Here is a 21406-nt window from a genome sequence, read left to right on the forward strand (position 1 = left end):
ATTTCTCTGTCTCTTTTGCGAATAAAAAAGCTGAATATGTGCGATAACTAATATAACTCCCTGTTTTACAGCTTTTGAGGTATCGTGGCAGCCTCCATTCGGCATGGTCTTATCTATAATTGCTACCATTTCCAAAGAATTATTTTCATTATTCCATTATGATTTAGTATTTCTAATGAAACACATAAACTAAAATTAAAAGAAATTAGACTGAAGAACACTTGAAATTAGAATCTCCAGCAGTGCAAAACTACCGAAAATTGATAGTTTTTTTCATCTTTTTATCAGTTATAGTACAAATTCTAATATTTGCAAATGTGAGAGGCATAAAGGCGGTATTCCAAATGTTTAATACATATTAGTTTATCTATTTTTTATTAATTTCTAATTGCAAATATATCATGTTAACAACCAGACTGCATCAAGTGTAAATGTTATGGCGCAAGGTTTGCAACGCCTCCATTTAAAGTGTCTGAGGTGGTCAGGCTTTCAGAAGACCTCAGGGTAGTTTTCGATAAATGCTCGAAGAACTTGGCATTTGGATAAAATTCTTTTTAAATCACGTCTATAAGCGTTTTAGGCTTTTACAAAGAAAGTGACTTCAAATTTTTCTTTTCATTTGATAACAATTTAACACTTGCCTTTCAATCTTGACGCCGTTTGGGTAGAAATGTTTGACACCAATTGGCACCAGCGGGAACCTCTGTCCTCAGGACTCTGAAGTCCTCGCGTTAGGTCTCCCTTCCCCCCTCCTCTTTCTATGCGAGTGTTCCCTGCTGTCCCTCCCTTCCCCACTCCCCCAGGCTTCGTCTTTCCTCGCCTTTCGCTTGTGCTACTTTAAACGTTCCCGCTGCGGTAGCTCTGGCGATCGTGGCGCCCGGCCGCCGACCAAAGCTCACCTACCGCGCAAACCGCAGATGCGACCTGAGAAACCTGCTTTGCATGGAGCACAAAATTACCATTATGGAAAAAAGCGAGCTTGCGCAAATTGAAAGGACATTTGATCCTGATTTTTATGGCAAAAGAATTTTATGAGTGCGCATATTTTGAATCATGAATAGTATGAATAATGCCTTCTTTCATTTCCTGCGTTTACTTTAGGAGAAAACAACAAAACTTGTTCATTCAGTTAAACAGAATATTTAGGCATAATTCTGTTTTCTTTCGTGAAGTAAATTGTGATGTGTTTGGAAAAATTCCACCAGCATTCGAGGTCATTCTCCATTGATGGATCATTCAACAATTTCAATCTATTTTTCCATCAATTTTGGCACATACGATTTTAATCGGTTATTCATTGATTATCTTGATTGTTCTCCTTAGCCAACAGCTATCATTTTTCAATTTCGGATTCTTCATTAATTCCGCATTATAAGCATTTTTCATGATATAATTTCATTTCTTAAATTCATCAATATTTTCCTGTTTATTTGTACTATATTTATGATATTATCTTTAGATGAACACATGATAATGGCAGAGTGAACAAATATTTGTCGCAACAAATATAACGATACTTAAAGTTAATATTCTTCATCGCATGGACGTGTAGACGATATGAAAGGGAAACTTACATCATAGAAGACTAATTCCGAATATAACGTTTATTGACGCGGTTCCAAAATATGACAATATCTCTATAATTCATAAAGAAAGCTCGTTTTTAAAATTGTTTATATGACTAAAATTTGTTAAGAGGGCGTATCTCAACGCCACTGATAAATAATTCCTCAGTGAATTTTTTTTTTATTCCTGTATAGTTGTGTATTTATTTATATTATCTTTGGATTCTTTGAGCTTAAAGTCTGTAAGATAAGTTCACTTCAACAATCTAATTAATCTCTGTAAGCCTGTCAGCACCTTGGTCTGATTACCCGAATGTGAATACCTTCAGCGAAAATGCAATATTTGTGTCAAAGATTTATGTTAAGTTTAGCAGCACCGTTTGTTTTTTCATCATTAAAACATCTGAGGTTGAACATTAAGGCCTACAACTAATATATATATATATATATATATATATATATATATATATATATATATATATATATATATATATATATATATATTTTTTTTTTTTTAAGGTAATCTACCGGTTAAGGTAGGTTTTTCGATGGACACAACTACCAAACAAATATTTTGTGGCTACTAACAAAACACAACCCTAAATTCTACTCTACACCAGGTCCCTCTTCATCTCTGAGTACTTTCTTCCGCCCTTCATCCCGTCCAACATCCCTATCCTGTTCCTTCCCTTTCCTCTTTTGCCCAACATTCTACCCTCTATCACAGTCTTCAACATCCCACTGCCGGTCAACATCCCCTTCATCCACTTTTCCTGCCTCCATAGGATTGCTCCCAACAAACCCCTTTCTTCGCCCACCATACCAAGTACTTCCTCATTTGTTTTCTTCTCTGTCCATTTCACCTTCTCCATTCTTCTCCACACCCACATTTCAAAAGCCTCCAATCTACGTCTATCCTCCTGCTTCAATGACCACGTTTCCGCGCCGTACATAGCTACGCTCCATATCGAAGTTTTTACGAGTCTTTTCTTAACATCCTTACTCAAAGTCCCCGTCATCAACTCCCTCCTCCTCGTGAAAGCCTCTTTGCCTAGCGCAATTCTTCTCCTTACGTCCCTACTACTTTGACCGTGTTGGTCCAAAACACTACCGAGATACGTAAACTGTTCTACCTGCTCTAGTTTTTGCCCTCCTATTTTAATGTTAAGCTTGCCCTTTTTCTTTCTAGAAAATCGCATAACCTTTGTTTTATTAATGTTGATTCTCATCCCATACCTGTCGCACTGAATTTCCAATTCACTCAGCAATGCTTGCAGCCCCTTGGCTGACTGACAAACTAAAGCTTGGTCATCAGCAAACCTAACTGATTTTACGAATTCCCCGCCCACTTTCATTCCTACCTCTAGTTCTTCCCATGCCTCTTTGATCATTTCCTCTGCATACAGGTTGAACAGCAACGGTGATAATGGGCAACCCTGCCTTACACCCCTTCCTAACACTGCCCATCCTGACTCCCCGTTTCCCACCCGCAGCTGAGCAGTCTGAGACATGTACAGATTGCGGATTAGCCTCCTTTCCCTCCAATCTATTCCTATTTTCTGCAGAATACTCATTAGTTTTTCCCAATTCACTCTATCAAACGCTTTTTCGAAATCTACGAAACAGGCAAATACCTCCTGGTTGTGTTCTATATTTCTCTCGATTAATAATCTCATTACTGCAATGGCATCACGCGTACCTCTCCCCTTCCTAAACCCAAACTGATCATCCCCTAAGTAATCATTTGCCCTACTCTCTATCCTTTTGTTTATGATCCTGAGAACAACTTTAGCTGCGTGGGATATCAAACTAATTGTCCTATAGTCCTCACATGACGTGGCCTTTACCTTTTTCGGAATCGGAACTAAAACTGCTCTCACAAAGTCTTCCGGCCAGATTCCCTCCTCATAAATGCTACGGATCAGTCCATATAGCCTCTTCCTCCCACATTTTCCTAAGCATTTTAAAAGTTCCACGGGAATGTTATCGACCCCCACGGCCTTATTTAGTTTCATCTCCCTTAATGCCCTTTCTATCTCATTGTCTAGTATGCCTGGACCTAAGCTGTCTTCCTCTACGTCATTTTCTTTTTCAATGTCTAACTGTGTTGGTCTGAGTTCTTTACTATACAGTTCTTCTATATACTCCTTCCATCTCTCTTGGATCTTTCCTGCGTCAACTATTACCTTACCCGCCTTATCTCTAACTATTAGCATAGCTCTTCCTTTCTTACTTCCCGATAACGATTTAACTTTGCTGTACAGCGCACCGATTTCACCCTTCCTCTGGAGACTTTCCATATCCTCGCACTGCGTCTTCCACCATGCGTCTTTTGCCTTATTTGTTGCCCGCCTCAATTTATTGTTCAATTCTTTGTACTTCATTTTGCCTAATTCTGTATTTATATTCTTCCATTTTCGCCGCTCATCCATCTTTGTAATCATATATATATATATATATATATATATATATATATATATATATATATATATATATATATATATATATATATATCTGTGTGTGTGTGAATTTAATTTCGATGATATTTATACTGATGTAATTCGATCATCATCATACCACTACATGATCTATGAAAGTGTAGAAAGATTATTCTATCGCCGCTAGTGTTTTTTCGGGACTGTATATGCATTTATCCATCTTGGATAATTTAATTTTCTACATCTACGTCTACATAAAGCCCCGAAGCTGCTTTATGAGTGTTTGGCTGGGGTTGTTAGGACACCAGCCATACATACAAATATATAATTTATACAGGCATTTAAATATATACGAGTATTCTGTAATTCGTATTACACGTAACTGCACCAGTGGTAGAGCCTACCAATATACTTTGAAACTGATGTGTTCGACGAACTCATCAAATTTTATTTTTTAAGAACATATATCGGGTGCCTGTCTTCGATTTTATCCTGATTGCGTATCGTGGGATTGAAAAAGGAGTACTTGAATCTGTCTATGACGGAGTCTATCTTTCTTATTTTATCCCAGTGGTCGAAACTCCCAATATAATTTGGTAACATAATAATACTCTCACGTCTCAAGTAAAATCAGACATTGAGTACCTTCTTGAGAATCCTAAGTGCTGCCACCTCTCAGCTCTCTTTGTGAATCATGATACCTTCAGCCTAATCCCTGCCAGCATACGTACCTTCCACGATTTCTCTCTTCTCGCAGCAATGTTTAACGAACGTATGCATTTTACGGGACCTTATCCAGTTCCGATATTTATTTGCGTTTTTTGCCATGGATTCAAGATACGCAGCGCATATTCCAATCCGACTACTCATATTTTCCATGGCTATGTGTTTATTTCCAATGCCACCTCTAATTTCCCAGGGAGATTTGCTGTCCGAAAGTTTCGTTTCAACAGTCAGTAGCTGCCCTAAACTACCTGCCTACTAGGTTTTCTAACGTAAACTAACACGGCGCTGAATAAATGCACAAAATCATGTGATCAATTATTATATAAAGCCTACATACTTTCTGCATCTCTTCATTCCGTACAATATGGTAATTCTTTTCGTGACTCTTCCGCGTCTAACCAAGATTCTATCAAAACGCCTACCGCCGTCTTTCAGTATCAATTACCGCTCCATGTGCCATGAATTCACATTCCTTGCCATCTTTCATCCATCCCAACAATCTTCTCCCACTATGCCAAGAACTTCTTCGTCTGTTTTTTTACTTGCGTCCATTTCATCTTCCGTCCACTTTTTCCATCCTGTTCCACACCCACATCTCAAGCGCGTCGCAATTGTCGCCGTTATGAGCATATATCACTCCAGAATTGTTCTTCAATCGGCTGAAAACAGCAATCAGGTGTTTATGCATTGACATCAAGCTCGACCAAGGAGGGCTTTGCTCGAGGGTTGAGGAATTAGGAACGCATTGGCGCCTCCCTCCCACTCACTATTCGTCCTGAGAAGCTATTCATCCGTACCCTGCCCCATACCTTTAACCCTGCCCCTCATCCCCCCTCCAACCACGTGCGGGAGAGGCTCCGAGCGCCCTTGAGACCTCTCTGCTGCCGTCACCTCCGAAGGCCTTTCTTGTGCGTCGTCCCTCTTCCCCCCCCCCACACCCGCCCACTCATCTCCCTCCGCCGCCTCCTCTTCCTCCCCACGGGGAGTCCCGATCTCCCCCCCGTCCTCATCCTTTCCTCTTTCTCGGTTTATTAAGGGGCAGGTGAGAGAGGAGGGGGAGCCGCAGGTTGAGTGAGTGGAGGCCCACCCGCGGTTGCTCGGGAAATTGCCGCTTCGTGAAATTAGTGAGCCGTATAGGGAGTGGATATGGTGCGACTATTATTCTCCCCCCCTCCCTGCACGCCCCACCCCCTATCCAGAACCACTCCCTCTCCCCTGGTGGGCATTCTCTTATGTCACCCAACACGTGACAACTCCATCGCCTTGATCCGCTGCTCTGTCTGTGTGCGTGTCTGCCCATTAAAATGCGGATGTTGTCTGAGTTGACGCTTATTCAATGAAATCAAAGTCGCACCTAAAGCTCTTTTCTGTGATCAAATGTACAATATACCTGCTAATTGCCTCGAGGGTGCAGTGTTGCGAAACCAGTGTAGATTATTGTATATATTGGTGTCCCTTTACTGTACTTATATTAATTTATCATGATTATCATGATCTACTTGCTTTTCTTCAGTTATAGTTTGTGCGAAATTCATTTTTTCTTCCTCCTTATTACTGAGAATTTGGATTGGGTCCTACTATATGTAATACGTTTATGCTATATTTACTTGGTAGTTTTCCTTTCCACTACCCAAATCGTAACGCCTTGATCTGCAGGATTCGCCGCGTCAGTACAAAGACGCACCTGCTCCGTGCCCATAGATTTTAAATGGCGCTGTTCTCAAGTGACTAAAAGTGATGACAAAGGAGATGAAAATTGAACTAGTTAGTTCAAGTTTAGAACCGATGATATGAGAGCAGTTAATTTTTAGTACTCATATTCGAATTATTTACGCTGTTGTTTATAATAGGCTGCGATTTTTTCACTCTTTATTTACTAGTTGAAAACCGTTATCGCTCCTTGAAGAAATGCATCAAATATGTACATAAATCTTTGCTTTTTAATGGCGCAAGGTGGTGTTTCAACTTCAAGGTAAAAATGGTAAATGAAGAAATATTACAAGGTTTATAAATATGCGATGCACGTGGAAGGTGTTGAGTAATAATCTGCTGCGAGCATTTCCAGGCTCTTTGCGTCCTCGCCTCACTAGGTGTTCGCTGCAAATTCATCCAACCGCGCCCACTCCGAGCATTCGCACTCCTCGGCCATTACTCCCTTTGGGGACGAATATTTCCACAGGCGAGGGTGATTTCATCCTCTCATGTTAGACATTTTTGCGGCTAATTACGTCCCATTTCAACTATTACGTGCATTACTTTCTTCTTCTAAATTCATTTTCCACTCCTCCGTCACTCCCTTCCCTTTCATGCGTGAACGCTACGTTCGCCCTTCCGCCCCCCCCCCCCCTAATGCCCCGCCGCCGCTGCTTCCCCGCCTCCCGCGCACCACCCCCATATATCATCTGCGTTTTCATCTCCCGCGGACGTTCCCATTTTCCCCCTTTCTGGACATTTCTCATTAAGTCCCGTGTCTTGTATCCCACCCTCCTGCAACACGCTTCCGTAATCCCATAACATCTCTCTCCCTCCCTCTCGCTCTTCCGCAAAACTTCCATCTCTCACTAGTTGCTCCTCCTCCGTTGAATCTATTTTCGTGAATGCACCCTCGTGTACATACCATGGACCACCCACTCAATAACCTCTATTATGACTCTTGTCTGCGGTTTGGTGAAGCAATTTGTGCCAGAGGAGAAGCACGTGGGAGGAGCAAGAACCTAAAATATTGCAACGGCGCGCCGCGGCGGTAAAACGATGGCAATAATAATATGAAATGGGTTTGACGTTCACGACGGTGAAATTTTTTGTAAATTCGTGAGAAAAACGAAATGGTATCTAATTAGACGAAGCGTAAATAACACCCTACACTGAGAAAATAGATTAATTCTATTAACAGAATTAGGACATGTTCACCTGGCTACTCAGACCACAGCAATCGACTCGAAGATTTAGGTGACGGATGGAATTCATTTCGTACCGATATGATGTCTTTGGCCCACGGAGGAGAGGTTTTGGGGCCATGCCAGTTCCCAATGATGTGTTTTTCCAAACAGAAGCTTTATCCCAATGGGTTTGGTCGGCACTACCCGGAAGCATCGCTCGAATTTTAACTCGGGTTCGCGCACGAGAACCCAGCATGACGTAAGAATAAATGGTAACATATTATCACTTCAAAAAAACCGAATTTATTTATTAAAAACATCTATATTTTTAATACCTCGCTTGGGAAATACGCTTTTCAGTCATTTTTAAAGTCGCATTTTGAAGTATGTGGACATCTAATTATAGAAGCTATCAAATATTTTTATGATTTCTATTTTACGTACATCATATATACGAATAGTCGCCTTGTGGATAACCACGCTGCAATGTTATCTCTCCTGGCCAATTAACCTCCCTAGTTTTCGACGAAACATCTCCAGCGGCAAAGCTTTCATAATTACCAAACCCTCTTGACGAAGATTCGGTGTGGAAACTCAGCCAAATGGCATGTGCCCACACATCTCCACAGATTTATAAGAGCCTCGGTTATCATACTAATCGATGGAATATAAAAGACAAAAACAAATTATCTCAGCTACTTTTTAAGACTGTAAAATATAATAGCGTATACCAACTCCAGAAAAGTTGAGGCATATTTAATACGACATATACTTTTTAGGAAATTGGATCAGTAAAGGTAGTATGCTGATATCTGTTTATTAGTTAGATTCGCATTCCTTCATTTTATTCCTTAGACTGGTATTACCTTATTTTATTCATAATATAATATATATTGTGTGTATTCATATTTTTTCTCATTATTATTTTTCAACAACTATTTTAACTGTGGTTATTTAGTTATTTTACTTTGAAGAATTCCATGAAAAATCTCGTGTTGAGCTCATAATATGTGCAATTGGAAAGAAGTACTGGATACCATAGTTCAGGCTCATATTAAAGGAAATCAAAAACTTTTTATGATTCTTAATGACAATGAGCTAGTTTTATGACGACTTTCAATCATCTGCGTCACTACCTGTTAGACGCTATGGGAGAGTTTGCAGGAGTCATGGAGCCGAACTAAAAATACCTGCAATGATACAAGGCAACGGACAATCGGGTATATGAAATTTTTTATTGCAAAAAATGTGATTTCAGCAAAATTAGGGGAAAATGGAAAGAAGTTCCTTAGTTCTCTGAAAAAAAATCACGAGAGGTGTAAATTACTTGGGCTTAATTTGAAGAGATATGAGAATCGAAGGAATCTACACGACGGAAATCCGAGCATGAGCTAATATGCATCCTAAAAACTTTCATATGATAAAAACTATTCCATGAAAAACCAAGGTACAAAAATCTTAAGAAAGCAGCAATTGACGCTTACAGAAAAGAAATTTAAATTTATGCTATGCTCTAAGAATCAAGCCTAATGGAAACAAGCAGGAATTTAATCAATAAATTTAATGACCGTAATCTATAGCGGTAAAAAAGCAAATTAAGGATTTAAGAGACTCTTATTCACCTCCCTCTGAAAGAATTAAAGAGTATTTATATGTAGGTAAATGGAATTACCATTGACAGAGATTTTTTTCTTATTTTTCATGTTTAATTTTACTCAAGAATTTTATGGTATTGATTAACAATGCCTCACCCTTAGTGATTTTAATTACACAAGCCCTGGGTTCGCGACAAATTGTTTCGTTATCACTGGTTTCATACAACTGCATGCCATATAATTTTGCAAACTTCTTAAATGGTTTATTTTAGCGTTTAAAATTTGTTTTGGATGGACATGTAAACTAACCATCGATGCACTTCCTCCATTCCTCATTTAGTGCTTTATCGGGTAATAACCTGCACTAAAATAAATCATTATCCAATTCGGCTTACTTTTTTACACCATACCGTTCAACATGCACACCATTTATTTCCTTTCCCATTCCTCTCTTGGCCAAAATTCTCCGCTCCGTTCCGCTCTGCAGCATTCCATCGTCCATCATAACTAATTGTCATATATTTTCTTGGTTCCAGTGAATGACAGTGAAAGCAATTCCCATGCTTCCCTGCCCAATCTTTCTTCGCTTTCCAATTATACTGTAGTTCATTCAATTGAATTTGACATTATAACTCACCATAGAGGAAACGACTTCGAAATCGGTAGTACTTTTACACCGTCATTCAGTTTCCAAGTGCTGCATCAATCTTTTAATTTTATACGTAAATCCCCCGCGGTGAGAGTCAGACCGGGAGAGGTTTTCCACGGAGAGAATGCCTGTAGTGTTGCCGCAAGAAAACAAGTGAATGCGAACCGCGCGCATTGTTTTTCTTGCCCCATCGTTCGGTGGAATCAAAACGTGTTCCGAGCCACGCCCACCTCCGACCTCGCCGCGCGCAAACTCCTTCTTCTTATATCCCTTTACCCTCACTTTCATTCCTGCAACCCCTTACAGATATGGGGTTTGTTTTTGCCCAACCCCAACCATCCCTTTCAAACGGATACGACCTTTTTCGCCCCTGCCTGCTGCCCCAATCCGCGCAGTTTCTTCATCGTTAGGTCCATCGTTATCCCCCCGGTTGCGCATATAACGGGGAGCAAGATACGGCATAGTATGTCGCATGACGGGGTCATTATGATGATCTTGACATGCAGTGCTCCATGGTTTCTCTCCAAACTGCTCCGCTCTCAATTCCTCCCGTCTTTTTCCAACACCGATCCAATCTCGTACGTCCTTGAATACTCCTACTCTCGGTATTAACAATGGAGTAATTATTATGTTGCTTTGTTTTCCATTATCCATCATTTCGAATTTTTTTCACGCCGACTCACTGACTAAGCCAAATAATACTTGCACTAATCAAATGCCTAGTACAATGAATACTCCTGAGATCCCACCGAATCTTTAGGTGCAAATTGCTGTTTTCGCCAAACATCTTGTGGTGACACGCTATCGGCATCCAAAGGGGCGTTTGCTCATTATGGGTGCATTGCACTGCAGGCAGCCCTGTACTATGCATGTCGCAGATTCGTCAAAAGTCAGTAACCAACGGAGATGTTTTGTAACTCATTTATTGGTAACAAACCTCATGGCACTCGCTGCAGTTTAATAGTTATACCTACTCTTCTACCTAGTCGAAAAGAGCAGCTAGTTGCCGGTACATACTTTTCTTGAAAGATTGTGGCCAATTGCTCCTGTACATCACATGCCAGATTGATTAACGTTAATATTTTTCTGAATTGTTTTAACTGCGACACATTGGGTTTTGTTTTGCAGCGTCACTGCATTTTTCTGTACTTTCTGTCAGTATGCTCTGAGATTTTTTCCCTCTATAACCGGAATTTTTTTTAATTTTCACAAAATGTTTAACTAAAAAATTCTATTGATCCTAATGACTATATTGCAATTAGTGCCAAAGCTTCTGGGGTTAGCATCGATCAGTAGGTGTTTTTTTAGCATTATTGCCATTCCACCATTGTAGGACACTTCAACCTCTCGCTGCGTCGCTTCATATTTACTTAATGTACGGGTATGTACAAATATATTCGTATACTTACCAATATGGCCCGTGAAATCATTTCGGTTGAACAAACCTTTCTTTTCCTGGATACACATTTCAGTTTTAATATCTAAGCCACCATGGGCACAAGTATTAACGTTTCTTTAGCTTAATTTCTCCGCATAACTGCGTTTTATCTCATTTAATTTTGTAATTAAATTGTGAACATTAGTCTAAATAATATATTTTCAATTTCCTTTAGTATTTCTCTCTGCTCATTCGATCTACGTGGGTCCGGAGTTACATTTACTCTATTGATTAACACTTCAACGATTTTTTCAGCCTCACAGCAGTTTCCGCTTGCATATACGAGTACTTCTATAAACCCATTCACATCTCAATATCTTCTCTTAAATTAAAAAAAAACTTGACGACTTTTTTTTATTTGCCACGGTCTAGCAAGGTCGCCTCCACACGAACCCCTTCCCCGATCTGTGGAAAAAACCGCTCTCACAAGGTGCCCCCCGAAAGGTTCTCATACCTACTTGCAGCCGTTATATATAGTGAGAGTGCTCCATTTCCTCCGCACAATATTTCTCGCTTATACCTTAAATATATCTCTCTCTCTCCGCACACCTTCTGGCCGATCCTTAGTTCCCTGTTCCCCGAAATCCACGATCCTTCCCCTCCGGCCTCCCGCCGAACCCACCGTTGATATATGTGTTTTAATTTGCTTTCACCGTTCCCGCACCACCTCCAGGTCCACTTTCACCACTCAGACATCCATCCATGGCCCACAGCCCTTCTGGGCCCCACCTCCTCCCCCCCCCCTGCCAGCCCGCACGCCCCGGTGGACATGCTCCGCTCGATCCTCACCATGTTGCTGTTACCATGTCAGATTTGGAGCTGGATGCAGCATCAAAATTCGATAGAAAAAAGAGATAAACGGCGAAAATGGGAAATTTCTGTTGCCTGCAGAGGTAATCCCTTCCTTTTTCCTCACGGCAGTATTGCTGCGGGGCTAGTTAGGCAGACGTCAGAACGCAATCCAATGTTTTTCACCGCACCTATTTTGGTGGCCTAGGATAAGCTGTGGCGTACGCATTGGATTCAAGTATCTTTTCATGAATCGCATTTGGAACTCAAAGAGAGCAAAAAACTGTGCATTAATGCACGCCTCCCATTCACAGTCTTCCCCTTGTTCATCATCGTGCCTGATGGTCCCAGGCCCACTGCCACGTGCCCTTGAATGGTTTGTGACGCATTGCATAAGTATAAAATTATAGTTGTAAGATGCAAAATTTGAAGGGAATGACTTGAGCGATCATTCGTACCAACTAGGAGTGGCGGAGTAATTAGAAATTTTGTAGGGGTGAAGGCAAAGATAAATATGATGAGCGACCTGGCTTTTACAATCAGGCAAAGTGAAATGATTGGTTTCCTAGCTACTATTCCATTCGGTGGTGCATTACGTTCGAGTAACGCTTTCAATTCTCACCAAATATTAAATGGAGTGCGGCAGAGAAGCTCTTCTCCCTCACGATTATCACCGGGTCTACCTGAACGTGTCTTTTGATCAATAATTTTCTAGCAGCAACTATGAACCAAATTAACATCTCCCACACTTTACGCAGGAGAAGGGCGAGGCTTCGTGACAACTTAAACTGACCACACGATCTTTCGTTTTAGTGCTGCAATTTTGCGTAAAATTTTTCATTAAAATTTTCTCCCAAAATAGTCTTTATCCTTTTCCACGTTGCAAAGGCAGGTGAACAGTATGAAGAGCTAGAGAAATATGACGTGTGAGCAAGAGGATATCCACGCGATTCGTAGTCAGTCACAACACAATCAAAAACCAACCTTTCATTGTTTGATTCCCAATGATGACGACGATGGTCTCTTCCGTACTGGTGTGTCTACTTGGGGAGCACTTCATATCAAATTGGAGAGAGAGATTCACATTACCGCTCAGGGATGGATGATACCGACGACGGAATTTTTATTCCATCCCTCGCCTCTCTCCGTCGGCCTCATCCCTCAATCGAATTGGCCATTGTGACGCTCTGGCAAGAGTGGCCTCGACGAGAGTGTGTGGCGCAAACTCCAGCCCGCTCTAATCACAAGCAGGGGTGCAAACCGTGCACGCGGCTGATTAATTCACGCACCGCCTGATTCAAGCGAAAGAACTCGGGAAGGCACCTGTGGCAACTTGCCGGCCGGTGAGTGAGCCACCCGCTAGGAAACGGAGAGATCCGCAGGAATAGAATTAACGCGAACTTTTGGGGAAAGGGTGGGAGGAGAGAGTAGGTCGTTTGCTTGTCGGCGGGAGGAGAGGCAGTTCCCGCGGAGGAGTCGGCGAAATATCTCCATTGGCGTGAATTAGTCAGGCAGTGCATGTAGTGAAAGGGAAGGGGCGTAATGGGGGTGAAAGGTTGGGCGTTTTACGATGTCGGGTTCAAAATGTCGCAGTGTTGCAGCCTGCTCCGAGAACGACGCGGAACGACTGCCCGTACGATGGAAATGGAACGGTTACACCCGGAGGGAGGAATGGGGGAGCGTGGGGAAGAAGAAAAGAATGGAAAACCATGATGTTGTCGCAGCAGTTGGGGAAACATGAGCCTAAATTTTAATGGTCGAGGGTGGTGGGATGGACAAAATCCGCTAACGTTTGATTGCCGTTGCTAAACCAGGAACATGTTTGGGGAAGGTAGACTCGTGAATTTAGAGACCATTTGTAGTATGTACCGCGACGCTACGCAATTGAAATTATTTGAATTTTTTGTTACATTCATTACCACAGCCATTATCGTAGAACCATTGTGACATTTTCCTTGTCTTCTAGCATTGGAAAATTGTAAGGATAATATTTTAGAGCACGGGTAAGCATCAGGAAAAAGGGATGAGGCGGCTGATCTGTATCAATAAATTCCTCAATTAAATTGAAATATGAATTAACAGGATTAAATTAAGTAGTTTCTGGCGTGACATGGTGTTATTCGAACATAATAAAGAACGGATAGTAATAGTATCAATGGCTATAGTGAGGATTTGATCGACTCTCTGCTCCGGAAGAAAAGGACAAAGCTCGCCACCAACTTAACCACGTCTCCGCAAACGGCACTGGCCACGGTAACCCAGAAAGTTTCAATGCAGTGTGATCCCCTTTATCAACAATAAATCGTACAAGATAGCCAATACACTTTCTGAGGACAAATTCAGGGTATCTCTTCATACCCCTTTCAACGTATCAATACGGTTGTGGATAAACAAAGATGCCATCGATAATGAACGGAAGAGTAATGTTTTAAGAAATAAAGTGTGAGTGCAAAGCTGCCTATTTGGGCCAAACGGAGAGTAATTTCTTTACCCGAATCAAAGAACACGAGAAGTACACGATCCTAGGTAATACCACATCAATGATCGCCTAGCACATACTCGAGACCAACCGCGCCTTTGACTTCAAATTGCATGTGCTAAATGTGCTAAACAAAGGCAAAAAATATAGACGTGATGGAACAATTGGAAATTGTCCAACGGTTTTAGATTTTTTAACAGAAGCATTTCCCCTCCCCTTCCCCCCTCCTATCCATCAACTACCTTTAGTGAGTCTTGACCGCTGTATGGCGCACTAGAGTTTTCGCATCTTAAGCAGAGGATCTAATTAGGCTTTGACCGAAACCCATACACCCGAAGTGTCATATAAATACATGTTATTTTACTTTCGTACTATTTATCTAGCTACTCGTCATAACTTTTAATAATGTATGGCGGGTTTGTGGGCAAAATATATTGCTAAAGATTTGTTAAAGACAATTTTACCATCAAAGTAATATTTTAGGTATAAATGGTTAGTTTTGTTAATAAAAAGAGGAATTTCCTTCTTGCACTAAATTGAGTTATGTACGTTTATATACATATTTTGCATACAGTATGATTCCCCACGACTTTTAGTTACTCAAAATGTCAAGGCATCCGTAAATCTATTACCTATGTTTAAATTCATTAGGCTCCTTCTAGTACGATAGTATATACACACACCCTAGCGATGGCTTGCAGGGTTTTGCCTGTGTGTAAATCATAAATCTAAACAATGACTCCACGAAATCCACGAAAATTCAATGGATTTCTCTGATTTATTACTGTTCTTTTATTGAATTCGGGAACTAATATCAGTTCTGTGAAGAAATGGAGAGGGAAAATATGAACTTAATTATCAATTTACAATATATCTCCAAATATTTTTAAAATTATTTTCAAACTACAAATATTTGAAGTATTCTGCATTGTCGGGTTTCACCGCGTCGTTGTTTGATTCAGACAACAGTTTCGCCGAAGTTGCATTCGGCGTCTTCAGGTCGAAGATGAGGGACTCGGAATTTTGCCACCCTTATATAAGTGGTCCCGTCTAGTGGCTGCTCGATGACTATAAGGGTGGCAAAATTCCGAGTCCCTCATCTTCGACCTGAAGACGCCGAATGCAACTTCGGCGAAACTGTTGTCTGAATCAAACAACGACGCGGTGAAACCCGACAATGCAGAATACTTCAAACCACCGCCGCGAAAACCTACGCAGCTATATACAAATATTTGAATCGCCTCGAATAATGAGGTAAACATGCATTCGGTGTTAATACGAGCGCTAATAGCGTCCACATGTTTGCTCTTTGATGAGATAAATTTCTATGTTTCTGTATTTTAAGGACAATGTGACTCACCGTTTATTTCGTATTCTAGGTAGAATCCCAGTCAAGGCGAATGATTTTTACACTCTGAAATTGTTGCATTGAAATGCACACTAGCGGATGACTCCGTTAAAAGCTACTGTTGTGGCATCTCCCGCAGTTTCTTTGGAATTCTAGGTAGAACTTTTACACCATGGAATGCTTTAGATCCAGTCGAACGATTATAAGTATGGCTACAGAATACTTAGACTACCTAGGGTAGTACGAAAATGGGAAGAAGTTTAATAAGTATCGAAATAAGGCCTCTGCATATCTAAATGCTTATGTATTATGATTTCTTTACTTAAAGAGGCAATATCCTTATGAGAAAGCAGTAAATACCTGTATGTTACCTGATAGAGGAAATGTGCTAATTGTTGGTTGGGTACTGGATAGTTTTCCTCGATTTTTATTTTCTTTTTAATTAGGTACACACATATTTTCATTGGGATTACATGTAGTAACTGGTTAGAACTGAAAACATTATGCTTATTTTCCGCCATTCTTATCTTTGACGCATAAATTACCTATCCGCATGTCATTTGGGTTTTGAGTGCAAATTATTGAGCATCATTGTTTTACTTCTGGGACTAGAAAACAATTCGCTATGCCATTACGTGGAATTTAAAGAGCCCTCTTAGTTTTAATCGGGTTTTTCTACATGCAGAGCAGGCAGCATACCTTAAATTTTAATCTTACAATGAACCACCAAGTCTTTGGCGCTATTGAAACTCATGTTATTCGGTTGGGTAGGAAATCCGGGGAAATGGTCAACTAGAAAGGCTATTAAATGATTTTAGAATTCGTGATTGCAGACATATTTCTTTTGTATGCTGCAATCGCTTCATAGGTAAGGCCATTAGCGCAAAATATTTTTAAGGGTGACTGTTATATCTGTAACTCTATTTCAGTAGTGATAGTAGTCACCAATTTGTTACGTTTATTCATGTGTTTCGTGGTCTATATATGTGTGTCACCGCTATTGCAGTGCCAAGTCATAGTCACAACACTTTATGGTTTTATGCAGGAAAGGATGTGTCTATGGGATGGCGATGGTTAATTTTAAGAAATATTTAATTTTTGGTTCTGAGTTTGTTAAGGCCTTTACATTTAATCAGCATCAGAAAACATTATTCATTGATGAAGACTTAATTCTTCTTTTGCATATGCAAAGCATCGACCTTGAACGTCAGGTATGATTTTGATTTTTAATTTTGTTGCAACTCGGAGAAAGTAAAGGATTACCTCACGTTCCGCGCTGTGACTTAACAAATAAACACCCACATTAATGAGTGTGGCCCCTAAGGGAAAAAATGACTGAGATAAAAAAAATAATTAACGAGATGTATAACTCTCGTGTGACGTCGCCGGCTGGAAAGGTGGTCGACGGATTGTGAAGAAATTAATAGGAGGGAGTTGAAATTAACGACGACGGCACCCTTGTGCTCGGTCGGAAATTACCTCCTCGGGCGCGATAGACGGACTCTGGTCAGAGGAGCGCCGGGCGTCGGATGAACTCCGGTTGAGACGTGATGGCAGGTGACCTTTAATTTGGCGAGGAACATGCGTACATTACGCTACCTCGATAATAAGAGAGATGGCTGTACAACTAAAACGATTCCGCGCATTTGAATTCAACGAATATATTTGCTGAGTTTTGCGATGAAATACTCGAAGAGCACCGTTCATTAGAAATGTCAGAGTCAAAGCTATGGAAACTTTGTTGGATCGAAAAAGTTCTACGACGCATCGAAATCAAATGAAGGATAAGTTGATTTTCCACAGCTGTTCTTTGGTTACCTAAAGCCTGATCATAACTCTCCTAGAATCGTTGTAAAATGTCAGTAAAAACGAACTTCCACATTTTTTGTCAGAGATTCGATATTAACTTATGATTACTTTGATAAAACAGTTAGAGATGCAATTTCCGAATTTACAGCGTAGGGAATTAAGGGAGTTGCGAAAGCTTTTGAATTTCCACAGGTGTCGTTTCAAAGGCTCTATTGATCAAAAAACATATACCTGAATTTATCCTCCTTAACGAGCTGAATATAACTTTAAGAGAACGGTATTGATCACATTCGAGGGAAATAAGAAAACTGAGTAAAATTTTTAAGTAGAAGAGCACTGAGAAGGTCTAGAATTTGGACAATATTTTGTAGGCAGACAGGCGTAGCTGAATGTAAATTAGAAGATGGACAGAACGACCTGGCAAAGGGAAAGGCATAAATGTCTAGTACACAAGGTAAAGATTAAATGGAAAACGTAGTGGGGCAAAACCGGAATTTTCGGTGCATGGAGGCGAGATATAGTTTTTGAGGAAAGAAGACGGCTGTTTATTAAACTCTTCTGTAAGTTTGGCTAATCCAAAACTTAAACAAGTAATTATTATTAATATTAAAGTCATCGGTTTAAGAGTCAAGGATCATTTATTATTTTGTCATATACTTTTAATTACAAAATATCATTGTCAGTGGATTTATCTCCAACTACAGGTATACCTTTAAACATTTTCCATTGTACTTTAGACTTTCTCTTTAAGTGTGCAGAGCTAGGTTAATAATCATTTGCGACCTCTCTTAGTTTTTCTCTCTAATTGTCTTCACAATTTACAACTATAATTCTAAGAAATGGATTACTCTGGTGGTCTTAGAATTTTTACGTAATACTTTTCTTTTCATGTTTTTATCAATTTATTGTCTGGCTATTGGTTTCCAAATCCCGATTGCCTCCCAACCATATTCGCGTAGTTAGCTGTTTCCAGGCTATATTTGAGTAATCGAATTGATTACATTGAATGATTTGAAATGTTTGCTTCTTATACTTTGATCTAATCTAAAAGTATATTTCCTGCATTTGACTTAATTTCAATCAATCATAATCAATTATAATTGTGGACACTGATGAGACTGTTCGCTTCTTTTCTATTATAACTGCATGGCACGCAATTAAAGTAACAAAAAAAATTGAGTGGGTTACCTAGGAGTAATAGATCATCAGAAAGTGCGTCTTAAAAAGCCGAAAATCCTACCAAATGTAATTTCTAAGCACGTAGCAAACCTACTTTTTACTCGCGTAGCATATACGCGAATATATATATATATATATATATATATATATATATAATAAGTAAATCAAATTATGTGCCATAGAATCAATTTAGAGGCGAAACAATTTATATTTCCATACAGACATTGGTACCCTTATCTCGACCATTGCTATCATATTTTGTAGAAAATATGAAATGAAATCCTTATTTATGTCGTCTGTGAATGGCAATCAATATATGAAAGGCCCCTTCTCTACCTTTCGTATTAATAATTTTCCGCCATATAACTACAGGTGTATTTAGTTATTGATCTGCTTTGCCTCTCTCATTGCGTGGAGTAGCCTAGTACATTCAGACGGTTGACTCAGAGGACGGGACAATTCCAGCAGGAAGAAGGTGCGAGAAATTCGCTCTTTCTGAATTAGGCAGGAAAGTAGTATTATATGGTAGGTTTAAGGTAGTAATGGAAGAGTAACTTTGATTGATTTGCACTCAATATTGCAATTATCTCGTTCTAATGGCGGAGAGGGTCAGCAATCGAAAAATTTAAGCGCAATAGATATTTTCATTACTTATTTAATATTTAAATATTTTTCATTTTTTCTGGCAAACAAGCGTCAAAGAAGGATTGGCTCGGAGCGGACGAGTGACGTTTCGATCTCCCTTTTTCGTCCGACGATGCGGCCTTTTCCACTTTTTCCGCTCCGGCAACCACCAGGTAATCAATCGACCAAAAACACTGCTGGAATAGCAGAAGGATGAAACATGACATCGGCGTCTCTATTGGCACACCCATCTCCTTTTCTGATATCCCATTTCCCTCCCTCCGCGTGTTTACCCCGAGAATGAGTAAATTGATCTGCCATCGCTTCGGGAAAGTAAGAAATACCGACTCGATTAATTTCGAATCAATCGGCGATTTAGAAAATGAGTGCGTCCAAAGAAGTGGAAAACCTGCGCTCCCTCCCTCTCTCTCTCTCCCTCCCCCCCCCCCCGCCCCCTCCTTCTTTCTCCCTCCTGCGAAATGTTATTGGTAGGAAAAAGATATAGTGGACGATTTTTATCTCTTAATCTCCCGATATCGCCCGCGGAACCTTCGCCACCCTTACCTCCTGCGCCTCGGAGCCAATTAATCAACCCCTTCCGGATCATTCTCGGTGTAGGCGAGGGGTAGGGCGGGGGAGGCGGGCAGGAGGTCGGAGGTCGGGGGAAGGAATGCTTTGACCCTTTCATTTGCCCTCCCTCGAACTCACCCCCTTCGCTTCTTCACTCCCTCTCGGTCCTGCCGCGCCCTGAAATATCTCCAGTGTACGGAGGGCATGGCCGATCTATTAGTTGAGGGCAATCCATTCCCCGTGTTCCCGATGGCCGGAACCATTTATTTCTCTCCTCCTCCTCTCACTGCACACAATTCTTTCTCTGTGTCTTTTTAACCTCTAAAACTTATCATGCATTCTGGTAGTCTAGCGATTAAATGGCGCACATTACCTAATTAGCAGTGAGATTTAACTCTTTTATCATTTCTAAGACCAAAACGAGATGGCAGTGTTAGTAGACTCATGGAGAAGAAAACATTTCTGAAATCATCGTTCCTGTGGTCTTAATGCCAAAAATATTAACATAGGAAGCTACAAATTTTATACAATAATACTCTCAAATGGTAATTTTTACATTGTTTTTTCAGCATTAGAAATTGCTTAAAGTGTATCCTTCACAGTAGAAATCTAGCTAATTGCATTCATGTGAAAGGTAATGGAAGGAAAATATAGTGTTAAGAGTAAAAGCATTAAAAACCTTCCATACCAAACTCCAAATTAATTATGTATGAATATGCTGGATACCTACGAGCAACTAAACCTCATTAAAATAGATTTTAATGATTCATATGACTGATAAGAAAATACAAAAACAAAGTAATTATGACGTTAAGATTGTCGCATAATGTAACATCAGCCATTTAAAATAAGATAATGGCCATAAACACAGTAATCAACCCGAAGGTCGGTTTGGTAGGTGGTGGTAGAGTTCACCCAGTACTAAGCCCAATGGCGTGTGAAATTCACATTCCATGGTAGGGGGACCAGTTCCTTTTCCTGTGTCGGTTATGGTTTCCCAGGAAGACTTGGTACCCAAAATATCACATAGCTTGGATGGAGCTTCAGCTACCCAGAGAAGCTTCCCCGGGAGTTGAACCCGGACCCAAAATCCAAAGCTCTTTTCCTGGGTTACCGACACCAGCTTAAAATATCATATGAGAATGCACGTTAAAAATAATATCCCATGAGCTATTTACACAGCCCAAGTCGTAGTTAATATTTTAATGTAAAATGTAAGCAATTTTATATATGACTTAAATTGAATTGATAAGAATACCTATAATGTAGTCATGTTTTGCATGAATATTAAATAGATAAACTTAATGGAAACTCTAGC

Source organism: Hetaerina americana, unplaced genomic scaffold (genome assembly GCF_022747635.1).
Source record: "Hetaerina americana unplaced genomic scaffold, ioHetAmer1.1.p SCAF_2, whole genome shotgun sequence".
NCBI lineage: Eukaryota > Metazoa > Arthropoda > Insecta > Odonata > Calopterygidae > Hetaerina > Hetaerina americana.